At 38.8% G+C, this 13,028-nt stretch overlaps 1 long non-coding RNA gene across 1 annotated transcript; it reads right to left on the bottom strand.

The window, feature by feature from the left end:
* Positions 1-319: 319 nt before the first annotated feature.
* Positions 320-11,881, bottom strand: LOC118502193. Its single transcript, XR_004904888.1, has 2 exons — positions 10,766-11,881; positions 320-875 (listed from the first exon to the last, which is right to left on the bottom strand). It is a non-coding gene; the product is annotated as an uncharacterized LOC118502193 (long non-coding RNA).
* Positions 11,882-13,028: the final 1,147 nt, after the last annotated feature.

The raw sequence follows: 13,028 nt of genomic DNA, 5'->3' as shown, positions 1-13,028 counted from the left end.
GGAGAAGCCCCTTCCACATCGAGTCTCTGCCCTCTGGTATTTCATTCTCAGCTAGCTAAATCCTCCGCGCTCTCGCTCTAATATGCATCGAGCTCTGAGTGGCCTTCCAGCTCAGGCAGGGAATCCCACTGGGGTGCAGCCTCAGATCCTCCCAGTGCCGAGGGAAACACTTCCCACGCGAAGAGATGTCATAACTGGGTTATTCTTGGGTGAAGGGCTGAGCTTCCCCAACCTCCCCTTAACTCCAGATAGGACGTGAAATTCTACCCCATCACCACCTCTCCCGCCAAAAAAAATAAAAACAAGTGAGAAACTATAGTCAAGAAAGTATTTTAGTCCTTTAATACAGCTTCCTCACTCCCCCAAACAAAAATCGAACTTCTGGTTGGACAGCGTCAGATGTCACTGAGGTGACCCCAGCCTCTTTGCAGTTCCAAGTCTTCCGTGTAGGCGTCACTGCTACTGGTACTTTACATGATGATGTCTGAACGTTTTCTCTCCTTTACTCACATAGAGGTAGCTACTGGGAATATCAGAGACAAAGCTATTATTAAACAAGTGTCTCCAGTATAAGAAGTCTCCTGTCACAAGGCTTGAGGGGGCAGGCTGTATCAGTGATATTTTTATAAACTGTGGTTTAAAAAATTTTCTCAGATGGTCACATTATTTCAAGACTTCAACATCTTTCATAACCAACTGTTTCTTAGCTTCTCCATTTATTCCTCTCCAGGCACATTCTAATCAAGGTCACCATCTCCAACTTTTCCTGTACACACAATTGGATACCGCCTGGAGGCCTTGGGGAGGGAGGCAGGAGAAGTTCCACAGTTTGGATCAGTAGCAGAGGCAGGTAGCACAGCAAGGAACCAGTCAGCCTGACAGGAGGGGACAGAAAATGAAGAGTTTCTGAGACATTCCCTCAGCAAAGCGGCTACCATGGCCCGTCTCCTATAAATGTCCATTACTCTCGTTTGAAAGAAAAATAAAACGGTTCAGGAAGCCTACGTTTATGTGCACATGCAAGATAGGGAGGGAACTAAGATGTAAACCTAAGTACTTAACTAAACTGAAACCTTTTTGCTCTGATCTTGGATATTGCATGTTCTTTCATCTTCCTTCTGTGATTTCAAGTTCTCGCTCTTTCATCTCCTGTTTTCCTCCTCCCCTGTACAGCCTCACCTACTTTGTGGCCTTTCAGAGTGTGAAAATGAAGCTTCAGGATTATGGAAATCAGTGCTTAACGAAGACCATAATTCTAATGACAATATTGCTGGACTCTCCTTAAACTTCTTACTCCTGAATCTAGGAACCTTTCTTCAGCAATGTGTTTCACAGTACCTCTGGAGAGGGGTTTTTCCCACAGGAAGTAGAGGTCAAGTGAAAACAGCCCAGTTCTCATTATTGAAGAGCTGGGATTCAGAAGCATCACTTTTCTTGAGGAAAATGGCTAATTTTATCTCCATCTGTGAGATGAAGCCAGAATTCTTGATTGTTCCCCAAACCCTCTCTTAAAAGGGGATCAAATAACTTTTTAATTTCAGATGAGGGGTTTGTTGTTGTTGTTTAAGATTTACTTTCAGAAAAGAGGGGAAAGGAGGGAGAGAAACATTGATCGTTGCTTTTCCTACTCACCTGACCGGGATCAAGCCCGAAACCAGGCATGTGCCTGACTGGGTATTGAACCTGTGCCTTTTGCTTTGCTGGACAATACCCAACCAACCGAGCCAGCCACACTGGTCTGGGCTCAGATGAAGTTTTAAACCTAAGAACAGTTATTCAAAAACAATCAATCACCTCCAACTATTTTTTTGAGGAATGTAATGATACCAGTAAGATCAAAGACTCTTTTTTTTTTTTTTTTTTTTTTTTTGTAGTGAGCGGGGAAGGGAGAGAGAGAAAAACATCCATGTGAGAAACATCGATTGGTTGCCTCTCCTATGCTCCCACAGCAGGGACCAAGCCTGCAACCCAGGCAGGTGCCCTGACCAGGAATCAAAATTACGACCTAAGACTCCATTTTTAGAAGGAGCATTTCTACCTATCCTTTGGTAGAAATAAATATCCTTAATCACAAACATGAGCCTCTCCACAGACCATATGGGATTCAGTCCAAAGACTAGCAATATCTAAAGACAGTCATTTCATCTCAATTATTGTAAACAACTTTCAGTAAGTGAGTAAATGGTATTATCCTCCGGTATGATGAGTAAGTGAAATGTTTGATATCTAAGCAAAAAAATATACTGTGCCTACATTCACCCAAATAAACTCAGATTCCCTCCCTTTCCTCTTTCCCACCCACCCTGCCCCAGCCCGTATAACCCAACAGCTTTTCAGGGCACAAGTTTCCTCACTTGGAAAATGGGGAGGACAAAGTAAATACCTACCTCATAGGGGTGATTTGTGAATTAAAAAAGAAATGTATGTAAAATGCTTATAGTATTTCCTAAAATATAACAGGAACTAAGTAAATATTTTTATTGGTGTTACTGAGTGGCTCTCCTTTAACTTTAGGGCTGGGAACTCTGCATCACAGTCGTGTAAGAGCCAATTAATTATTCCTATTCCTTTTACTTTCAAAGTGACAAGTTTTTCCTCATGCCCTATCCCTCTCTCCTTCAAAGAGTCCTAAGGTAAGTGGCCAAAAGGTTAAGGATACATGACAAAGGAAGATGCCTATTAAGATTAGCTTTTCTAAAGACAATTTTTAGCAAACATTAAAAAGCAACAGGATATGCCTTCCTATTTTGTAGAGGATTTTAAAATCCTATGAGTACACGAAGGATTAGGATTAGATTTAGAATCCTAGGAATAGAAAGCATCTCTGCTTCATTATCTGTCCTCATGTAAGACCGGTCAACAAACCAAAAACAAATTAAATTCAAAACTTTCACTAGAGTCTATCTAGTTACAAGTTTCAAATTGGCAAGTTAATGAACAAACACTCAATGCAAAAAAGCTAGGACTAACAATTCACAAATCTAGTAAAAACCGAGACTGTGATATTTAGAAATACCAAAAAAACAGTGGCTGGAGAGAAATGGAAACACACTCTACACCAGACCAAAGGGAGCACCTCCCTCCCCTCAAACAAAAACAAGCAAAGCTCCCCAGAAGAAAGCAGAAGTAATCTCCCTGCCCTCCTCCACTCCAACCTAAGCTCCGTAAACACTGAAGGTTTACAGCTTAAGCCAACTAACTGCCTGTGGCCCATGTGGCCAGAAATTGGGTTTTTGTTTCAATTCTACCACATGAAGTGTAATCACTAGTTACTTTTGTTTCAACTGGGAAGGTGAGGAAGGAGAATCAATAAAGTTTTTTTTTCTGAATACCTATACATGTTCCTTGACAGCTAGGAAACGGTCACAGAGAACAAATGGACAGGGAACAAATCTATCCACTTTCCTAAGTAGACATTCAGTTCAACTGGTAGTTCAAGGTTCTTAAATACTCTATTGTTTCTAAGAAGGGTCACACACCCAATATGCCAAAACAAGTCCAAAGCCATGGAAACACATTTATCACCTCAACACTTCTTGAAAGAGGCTGCCAGAAATCAATGCTAACCCTATCAGTTTCATCCACAAAGCATTTTAATTTGAACTTCCATATTACAACTCCTGAACTGAGAGAGGACATCCAATAAATAGCAAGCAAAATAGCATAGGACATAAGAAGAAAAGAAACTAAGGTCAAAAATACACCAAGCAAGAAATTCAATACAACTGAAAAACACACCCAGGCACCAACATTTCTCCTTTGGACACCTGTTCCTCCCTGCCCTCAGATGCCCTAAGCCCAAGGAAAAGGCTGAACTTGGAAGAAGAAAAAAAAAAGTGATACTTAAAAGGTCATGCAAACCCAGCGGGTCTGAACCAAACTACAAAGCTTAGCCCAGTTAAGATATTATGCTAATTGTGAGAAACAAATTAAATCCTTACACAGGGTCATCCTGGCCCAGAAGTAAAGCTCTTTACAGTGGCTACAGCCTCCAACCCAGATAGATCCACTGGTTAACAGGGGTGTGATGGCAGCAAACATCATTGTGCTGCCATCTGCACTACCAGAAAAACACTACTCATTTGCACACACAAAAAACTTACAACTTGTAAACGTTGTAAAACCACAGATACATCAAATGAAAACCCTTTACCCCAAAACTCCAGTAGAAACATCTATTCAATGCCTTCTTCATAGTAAACTTGGGGATAAGTTGAGTTTGGGAAGGATTTTGTTTCTCAGAAGTCTCCAAATATGTTAGCATACTAATACATGCAGATTTTATAGCTCCCTCTTTCTGAGTGCTCCTTCCTTTCCTTTTCATTGTCCTAGAATCTGATCTTTGACTGAGGACCCCTCCATTCCTGGTAGTGAAGGGAATGAGAACTGATGAAACCGGTGTTGAGGAACCTATGCGGTATGTCCCCTGAGTGAGAGAAGCGAGCAGTGGTGACCTAAGACACTGACGTGATATCACAAGACTAGCCAGACTAAGCTTTAGGAAGGCTGCTCCATTCTAGAAAGCAATGCCAAGGGACGGTGGCACAAGGCCAAGACAATGTAAGACCTGGCTAAGGCTCCAGGAGACAGAATTAACTTCTTTAAAGAGTTTCAACCCTGAGAAGCCTCTGAACTAAAAGCTGTCTAAAGTTCTATAGTCATCGGGTCCTGGCACAGAAGCAGGTGCAGGGACCTGGTTAGCTGGTTGTTAAAGCTCTCCACAGGGACAACAGCTGTATTGAGCATTTCCTCCTGAGGCTGTGAATAAAAAATACCAAGCTTAGCCACAAATAATACTTGAAGCATTTCACCCTTGGTTGCTGGAGCAGTGGCAGCATGCTCTTTGCTAGACCTGAAGAGGACCAGAATAGAGGACAGGATAGATTTTGACTTAAAAAATTCACAGTGGTACACAGGGAGGACAGATTCACATCATCTGGACTTTTCCTTTGAAGTAACTTTAGTTTCTTTAACAAAGCTCACAAGGATCTAGTTAGTAGAGAGTTAGCCCTCTACCCCCAAGGCCTGACCTTGTCCCTCTGCTAACTTTGTTTTACTGAACTTACTTAAGCACCCTGCCGCCCAAACATCCCCCCCACCCCCGCAGTTCCCCAGCTGTTTCCTTTGGTTTTTCTAGCTTCCCACCTCTTACATCTCCCTTTACTTTCTCTCTTTGATTTGGCAGTGAATGCTTAAAAAGCAGATGGCAAGTAGCCATTCCAAGACAGTGAAAATGCTTCCTGAACAGGTATAAAGCAATCCCAGAAACAGGCATTCTATAAGTCAGGATACACATTATTCCTGCCTTTTGCCTGAAGAAATCCCCATATATATTCCACACACAAGGTTATTGTGCTGAGGCAGCTACTCTGATTACCTAAGCAACGCATGTGGAAGGATCCAAGTTCGTATTATCAATCTGCAATTAGACCTCTCACCACACTCGAGCTGAGGAAATTGAGAGAGAAGCTTGACTACTAAAGGTAGGTTTGGGATTTATTCCACAGTAATCTTAAAACCAAAATTCTGTGATGGAGACTCACCTGGGAAAAAAAAACAGGATGGGAAGAGGGAGAAGGGCACAAGTCCAACATCTCCGATCAATGTTGACTCTAATTTACCTAGTCTCTCCTGGTGGCTCTTGAGTGTCACCTGGTGAACACCTGGTTGTAGATACAGCACGGGTGACATTTAAACAGAAATCAGCTCAGACAAAGCCCCAAATTCAGGCTGTGCTAACTGCAGCCTAGAATGATGTTAAGATTTTCAAAGACTAGCAAGGACACCCCAAAGACCAACTTCCCAGTTCACAATGTATTATAATCAGCTTGAAGACAAAACAAAGACTTTCTCAATGTGGAATCTCTCCTTAGAAAAATAGCTCACATGTGGAACCATCCTGTAACTATTATGGAGGCTTTGCTATCTCAGAAAACAAGTATTTGTCAAGCACCTATTAAATGACAGGAACTGTACCAGTCATTGGAACTACTTTTAAGGATCTCCTCTATTAATCAAAATTTGAAAAACCATATACATCAGTTAGACGTTTACACAAAGTGCTTAAAGAGCACTGGGAAGGAAGCAAATTTTTAAAGGGCTTGTCTTTTTAATTCTAAATCTGAGACTTCATTGGTTCTCAGATTATTAGCTCTGACACTGAAAATTGTCATCTAGGGTTACAGAATATCAAAACTGATGCCCAAGAGGCTGTATAATCAGGACTAAGTATTATGCAACCTTTTACTGTAAATTAGAATGTGGGAAGTTACCACACATGGGCTTTTAAAAACCCATCCAACCTAGAGTGGTAAAGCAATTCAATCTGGTTTTGTATTGTTGATCTATTTTACTAATACAAAATTGCATAAGTGCATATTCAAGTTACCGAAACAAATGCAAATGTTGGCAGACATTTACCCATTCAGTCTTTTCTATGCTACATTTCTTTGTGGGGCTACTGCCTAGGTAAGGGTGACTAGCCAGGCCCCAGCTATCCTTTCATGGGCCCACACCGATGTTCTTCCATAGGGGTCAAAAAGAAGGTAAGGGCTTCTTTGATGCCAGCTGGGCACTGCACACTGGAAAGCCAGGAACCTAAACACCTCACTTTCTTGCTGCTGGGTTCTGGGCCATGGCCACTGTGACTAGATGAACTCTTGCTTTGGAACTGCCCCAGCAATCAAGGTATCAATATGAATCAAAGATGGCACCATGGGACACCCTAGTGGCACCAGGTGGATATTACAAGCTATGTGCAAAGACGGCCTCCTGCTAACCCCACTGGAAAAGGCAGGTTGCCTTAGACAGCAATGTAAAACAAATCTATCACCAGAAGACAGGAGCTAAGTTCTGGGCTAGTCACTTTAACTGAGCCTATTTCTCCAAATTGCAAAACAAGGCTAATACTATTTGAGGGCTAAAATGAATCAAAGTACCTGATAAAATAGCTGCTTTTAGTAAAAATGTGTTTTGTCCTATACCCTTGCATTTTCCACCTGAAAATTTCTCATTAAAAAAAAAAAATAGCTAATTCACTACTTTGGCAATGAGCCCAATGAACTGGAGGACCAGAATGCATATTGGATCTAAGCTATGGGGTACATGTGCCTAGAATTTCGTGAACCTATTTACTTATTCATAAATATTAAGGTGTGTACTAGCATACTGGGCACCTTGAAAGTGTCAGTTATTTCAGTCCTTGCTCTGAAAGTTTACCACACAGCTGAGGGAAATAAAACATGTACATGAAACTGAACACCTTAAGGCAACATTAAGTGCATGAATGTCATTCCATACAAACGCTTAAGCAAGCTAAACCAATACAGTGCAATTAGTCCAAGAACAAGTCTTTAGCTGATCATAAAGGGGCAGAATTTTTAACGGCCAAATAGTGATGTGTGTAGGATCTGGGTGTGTTGTGTGTGCCGAGTCTCTTGGCTTTGGGAATTGCTTAGGCTAGTTCATTCCCTATAAACATGAAGACCAGGATCAGGAGCCTGGAATAATGTTATGACTTTCCTAAACCAAGGAAATAATACGGTTTTCTTCACTCTAAAATCTTTCTGTACCTGAATCACTTTATGGACTACCTAATAAGAACCAAAATGATGAAATCCTTTAGAAATCTACAAATCCTCATTGTAGGACCACTAAATTTAGAAGCGATTTAAGACATTTTCTATAATAATCAAGCTTAAGAATTGTGGAAATAGGAGACCCAAGAGGAAGCATCACGAGGGGGTAACTTATACTCTTTTAGGAAACAGTGACACATCAAGTCTTGCTCTATACTGAGAAGTGTACGCAGCTTGCAATGAAAGTTTTTTCTTTTTACTTTCCAAGACTAACTTTGGGGAAAGCACTTATTTTTTCCAATTATATAAGGCTTAGGCCAGAATTTCAACTAGTTGGCATTTCTTTGCTAAGAAATTATTTAATGCAATGTTAGGAAATTACTTTCTCCAATAATCCATCCAGTTAACCAAGTTTGTGAAGTAGGCTTCTATACATTGCTTTGCTTTTTTAAGAAGTACTACGCTGTTTCCATCTCATTCAATCAACATTTATTAAACTGTCAGCATTGTATTTGGCTCATTGGGAAATACAAGTATTACAAAAATTCCATAGGGTATGAGAAATTAACACAAAACATTCTAGTTTTGAGACTAAATGCATCACAAGGACAGCTACTACTTGGGTTTAGCAGCTTTTTTATAGTTGCAGAAATGAAGTTTAACTTGAGGATGATCAGGATTTAAAGCTGCAGGGTGACTGCTAAGGTGAGGGAAGGAGTCCGAAAACACAAATATACATAAGCAAAAACAAGCATAGTCAATAAAGTATTTACCAGATCAACCAGAGATGTGATTGAGAGAATTGACTCATATTAGGTTGAGGTGACATTTTAGGAATTCAACCTTGATGGCCAAGATAGAGACTGGAGTCAGTGAAAAACCTTTAACATTTTAGTCATCAAATTTTGGGTGCATAGATAAGAATGCTGGTATGGCAAGGGGAGATGGAAGACAAATCCAAACAGAATTTTAAGGAACTGTTTGACCAAAAACCCAAAACACATCTCCATAGTCTAGCTTAAGTCATAGACAATGGCACTGTGGCTAAGAACTGGTTATATTAAGTCATAGAACTTGAATATCGCCTGAAGACAAAGGAGCCATTTTTAGTTTTCTTCGTTGTAGTGTGCTTGCTGTACTGCTAACCAACATTTAACTACATGTGTAGTCTTAAGATGTGGCCATCGCTCTTGGTTTATTTTGTAACTAAATTAAAAAAAAAAAAAAAAAGGGTCTCTGAAAAGAATTAGAAACACTCAGGGTCACAAAACAAAAAGTTTTAATGTTAAATACAAACAGTTATCTTCGATTGCACAGTAATTATAAATTGAATTGAGATTTAGTCCCAACTTAGAAGAAATTGAGACTTATATTTACTTGTTATTTATTCAAGATATTCAGAAAGTGGAATAATTCAATTTTCTAGGTTTCACTTCCAAAGCAATCGAGTTGAATAATTCATCTTTTGAAAGTCTACTCAGTGCAAAAGCATTGTTATATACCTGGGAGGAAAAGGTGAGAGAGGTTATGACCTATTAGAAAAGACAGACATATGAACTTACTAACATAAAGGCAGAATGACTTAAGTTTTAAAACATAGTATTAATTCTATGTGGGAAAGAAAAAAATGACCAACAGTGTTTTCTCAATTATTTATCATGTGCCAAGTACTATCTTGGTTCCTTAGAAAATTAAAATTGATGAACCAAGGAAGTTGAGGTAGCTACAGAGCAAGCAAACCAGGGGACCTTTGCTATACCAGAGGCATGTACCCAGTAGTCTGTGTCTACCTACACACAAGGGAGTGATTCTGATTGGTGTGCTAGTTTTCAGAGGTGATTTCTGAAGCATTGCTCAAGGTAACTTACACTTCTCTAAAAGAAGACATGGTAGATACCGCAAGACAAAAACAGGCCCAAATGCAAGATGCCGGAAAATGCCAAATCCCGAGGGCCAGGTTACTAAGAGCTGAATCTGCATAAGGAGTATGTCCTCCAATGTTTCAAATATTTTAGTAGTTACGATAAATTCTTCACTTTAGAAAGTTAATTCTAGCAACAGTGGCTGGTGCAGTTAGACTTGAGGTAAGGATGCCAAAAAACTTGTCACTTTGGCATTCACTGACTAGAGATGACATATTTCAAGTTCCTAGGCATGCCACTTTAAGGGTGAAAGAGTTCCTTCATCCCAGGACTTTTAAAGTCCCCAGGTTACCTTTTGACACAGAAATCCATCTCTTAAGTTTTAAATGTTACTAACTGCTGCAACCTGAAGGCTTATTCCAAGCTTACAAAAATACATAGAAGACCCCCTAATACCCAGCACCCTATATAGGGTACAATTCAGCCACACCTTTGGCCCTTCAACATCCAAGTTCAGCTTTTCTTTCACAGAATCCTGGGTTTTCTTTTGTACATTTGCCTCCTCACAAGTTAAATTAAGACATCAGAGCTAACACTATTAGGATTAAGGACAGGCATAATCAATCTAGTGTAGCTTTAGTGCTCTCATTTGTAGCAATGCTGCTGGTTAGCAACCATCTTCTGCAGCATCGCTACATAACATGTTCAGTAGGCAGGGTAATCTCTACTGTGTAACCTTATTTCTCTCCTGGAAAAATATCTTTGTCCTCTTTTGCATATTATCTTTCAAGGAAGAAGTTTCTAATGTTAATAGTTAGAAAGGCAAGTGCTTCCATGCTCATTTTCTTGACTAAGTTGAATCAAGTGAGCCTAAGACACTTTAATATAGTATTCTTAGTGACAACCTAAAACAGGAGGCAAGTTGAAATTTGTGTCCTTTACATTTTTGCAATGTCAAGTTGGGGGAGGGTAAGAATATGAATGGCAAATGCTGAAGTACTAATCCCCAATAATTTCCAGCTTAAAATGGCACTAAGGAAACACATGAAATGTGTACTGACTTTCTGATCACAGGATACTCGGTGCCTACTTAATCAAGGCCTAGAAAGCAGAAAAGGGCAACCTGACAAGCAGGTCCTTAGACACATTAAAAATTACAAATCTTAGTAATGCTGAGATCACTCTAGAAACTGCTTCACACCATAAAAACTAAAGGTTTATAAAAGCATTTTTTGTAGCGTATGACCAATTTTATACCAAGACTTTGGTTTTGCAGCACAGCTACTCCTGCACCCAATTCTTACTCTTGGCCTTACTATTCCATACCTCAAGATGTACAAGGTTGGCAGAAAACATGCAGATTCACATCTTCAGTATTTTCTCACAAAAATCTAGAAATACTTTTCTGGTTTATTTAAGCTCATTACTCAAGTTCTATTCAAAACCTAAAAGGATCCACAGGTTGGAAAGAGAAAGGGTTTTGCTAAACAGATGATAAGACAGATGCCAAGTTATAGCAAGAAAACTCACCAATTCCCCCCTCCCCCCCTTTACAGCTGCTATACATTCAGGTAGTTGGCTTCCTTCCACCTTGCATTATGGACCCTTTCCAGTAGGGATTTCCTGGTTGATTTTGCATCATAGCTCCCTCTAGTGGCTTGGTGATTTCCCTTAGCAGTTTACCCAAGTAAATGAAAATTAAAAAAAAAAAAAAATCATCTTAAGACATTTGGCATCCCTGTAAACCTGGTGTTTTGTTCAAAAGGCTCTCAATTTCCACTATGTTCACATTGATAGTTCCATCGTTGATAGAGGACATTTGTAAAGTTATATGGCAACAGGAGTTAAAGCACTTTTTAAACCTAGTGAAGGGTTAACTCCCTTGTACTTTTTAAGAAATGACCTGCTCTTTTAAGTGTTGTTTCATCTACCTATGGTTCCATATCTACTTAAATGGTAACCTCCTAAATGAGCCAAGGCATGAATGACTTCTCTCCCTGATAGCCTGTTATTATTTCTGCCTAAATTAACTTCTATGATGAAGACTAATTTATTTTCCATGTATTACAGAAGCACCAAGTTATTCTTGTTAAAAAAACAAAAAACAAAAAACCCCAAACCATCCCTAAAAATTCTCTATCACGAAAGCAAATGCTGATTTAAGTATACTCTTATATTGGGCTATTATTTAAAACAAGTGTTTGCCAAGATTACTTTGTTGAATAGACAAAATGAACATGTTTCCTTATCATCTTTTTACTTCATGCCAAATCCCAGCTTTTCCTTCTGGATCAGGACAAATGTTCCTATCAAGCATTAGGGTGAAAAAACTACCCTAAAAGAATGCAGTACTCCACTGTATAATGCTAGGATGGCAAAATATTCCCTTCAGTGGAGTACAAATGTTTTGAGTCCCCTATAAGCAACAGAATATTGGAAAAAAAAAAAGGGAGAAAACTGTATTTGAACAATGATTAAAATAAAAAGAAAAAAAAGATGGAAAAAAATGTGAGTCATACATTTTGTTTACCTTGCTGCTGTTTCAGCTTAAAAAAGATGGGGAATTTACATCTCAATTACCATCTTTTACTGTGCATAATGCACATTTTTGCCCAAATTTCTGAGGGAAATAAAAGGATGCATATTACACATGGGTAGTACTAACTCCATACCTATGTTTTGCATTCTTTTATGCTTATGCATTAAAAGTGTTAACTCTAGAAAGCAGTATCTGTGTTCGAATACTATTCTGCCAATACAATAATTGGTTTTGTTTCTAAATGTAAGTGAAAAATTGAATTAAAAAATTAAAATTTTTTTCTCCTGAAAGTTTGGGCCCAAAACGTGGGTGTGCATTATACATGGCAAAATACAGGTAGTAAAAGATCCACAGTAACAGGCTTTTTAACTCACACCCAAAGTTATACAAGCTTTAGCCCCCCATACTCTATTTGAGTTTACAATCTCTTTTTCCAAACTCTTGGGGATAGATGTGCTTTAAATTCAGAGCTGTTAACACTTGACAAAGGTATGGTATACAGACCCTGTATAAAATATAACACCTTCAATAAAGCCTGTGGCTACTGTATAATGAAACACATGAGTATTTCTGCAGGACAAGTAGTCACATTAAGTACAAAACAAGGTATCACTCATCAGGTTTTACATTAGTTTGACATTATTTTTGTTTTCAGTATTTTTTGGGTAAGAGATCATGAACCCATTTTCTCCCCTTGCACTGTTTATACTGTAATAGAATTAAGTTAAACCAAAGAGTAGTTGTTACAATAGAACCTCAGTCTGTTTCTCTCCTTTTAATACTACTTCTGGTAAATACATACATAAAACATGTTTCATTACAGCTTCATATACAAAACAAAAAGGCATATATAATTCATCTTCATAAAAACTTGAAAAAAATACCTGCCCAAATGAGCAAGATGTTTCAAAAAAAGCTAAAATTCTAGAATCATATTGCACTTATCGTATGAGTGGATATATGCACTCAAAATTTACCATGTAAGTATAAAACTTAGGAATACATTTTAAATGAGGGAAATCTGTGCATATTTCAAACATTAAGAAATAA

The sequence above is a fragment of the Phyllostomus discolor genome, chromosome 8 (genome assembly GCF_004126475.2).
Source record: "Phyllostomus discolor isolate MPI-MPIP mPhyDis1 chromosome 8, mPhyDis1.pri.v3, whole genome shotgun sequence".
NCBI lineage: Eukaryota > Metazoa > Chordata > Mammalia > Chiroptera > Phyllostomidae > Phyllostomus > Phyllostomus discolor.
This window is presented reverse-complemented; position numbering and strand designations above follow the sequence as displayed.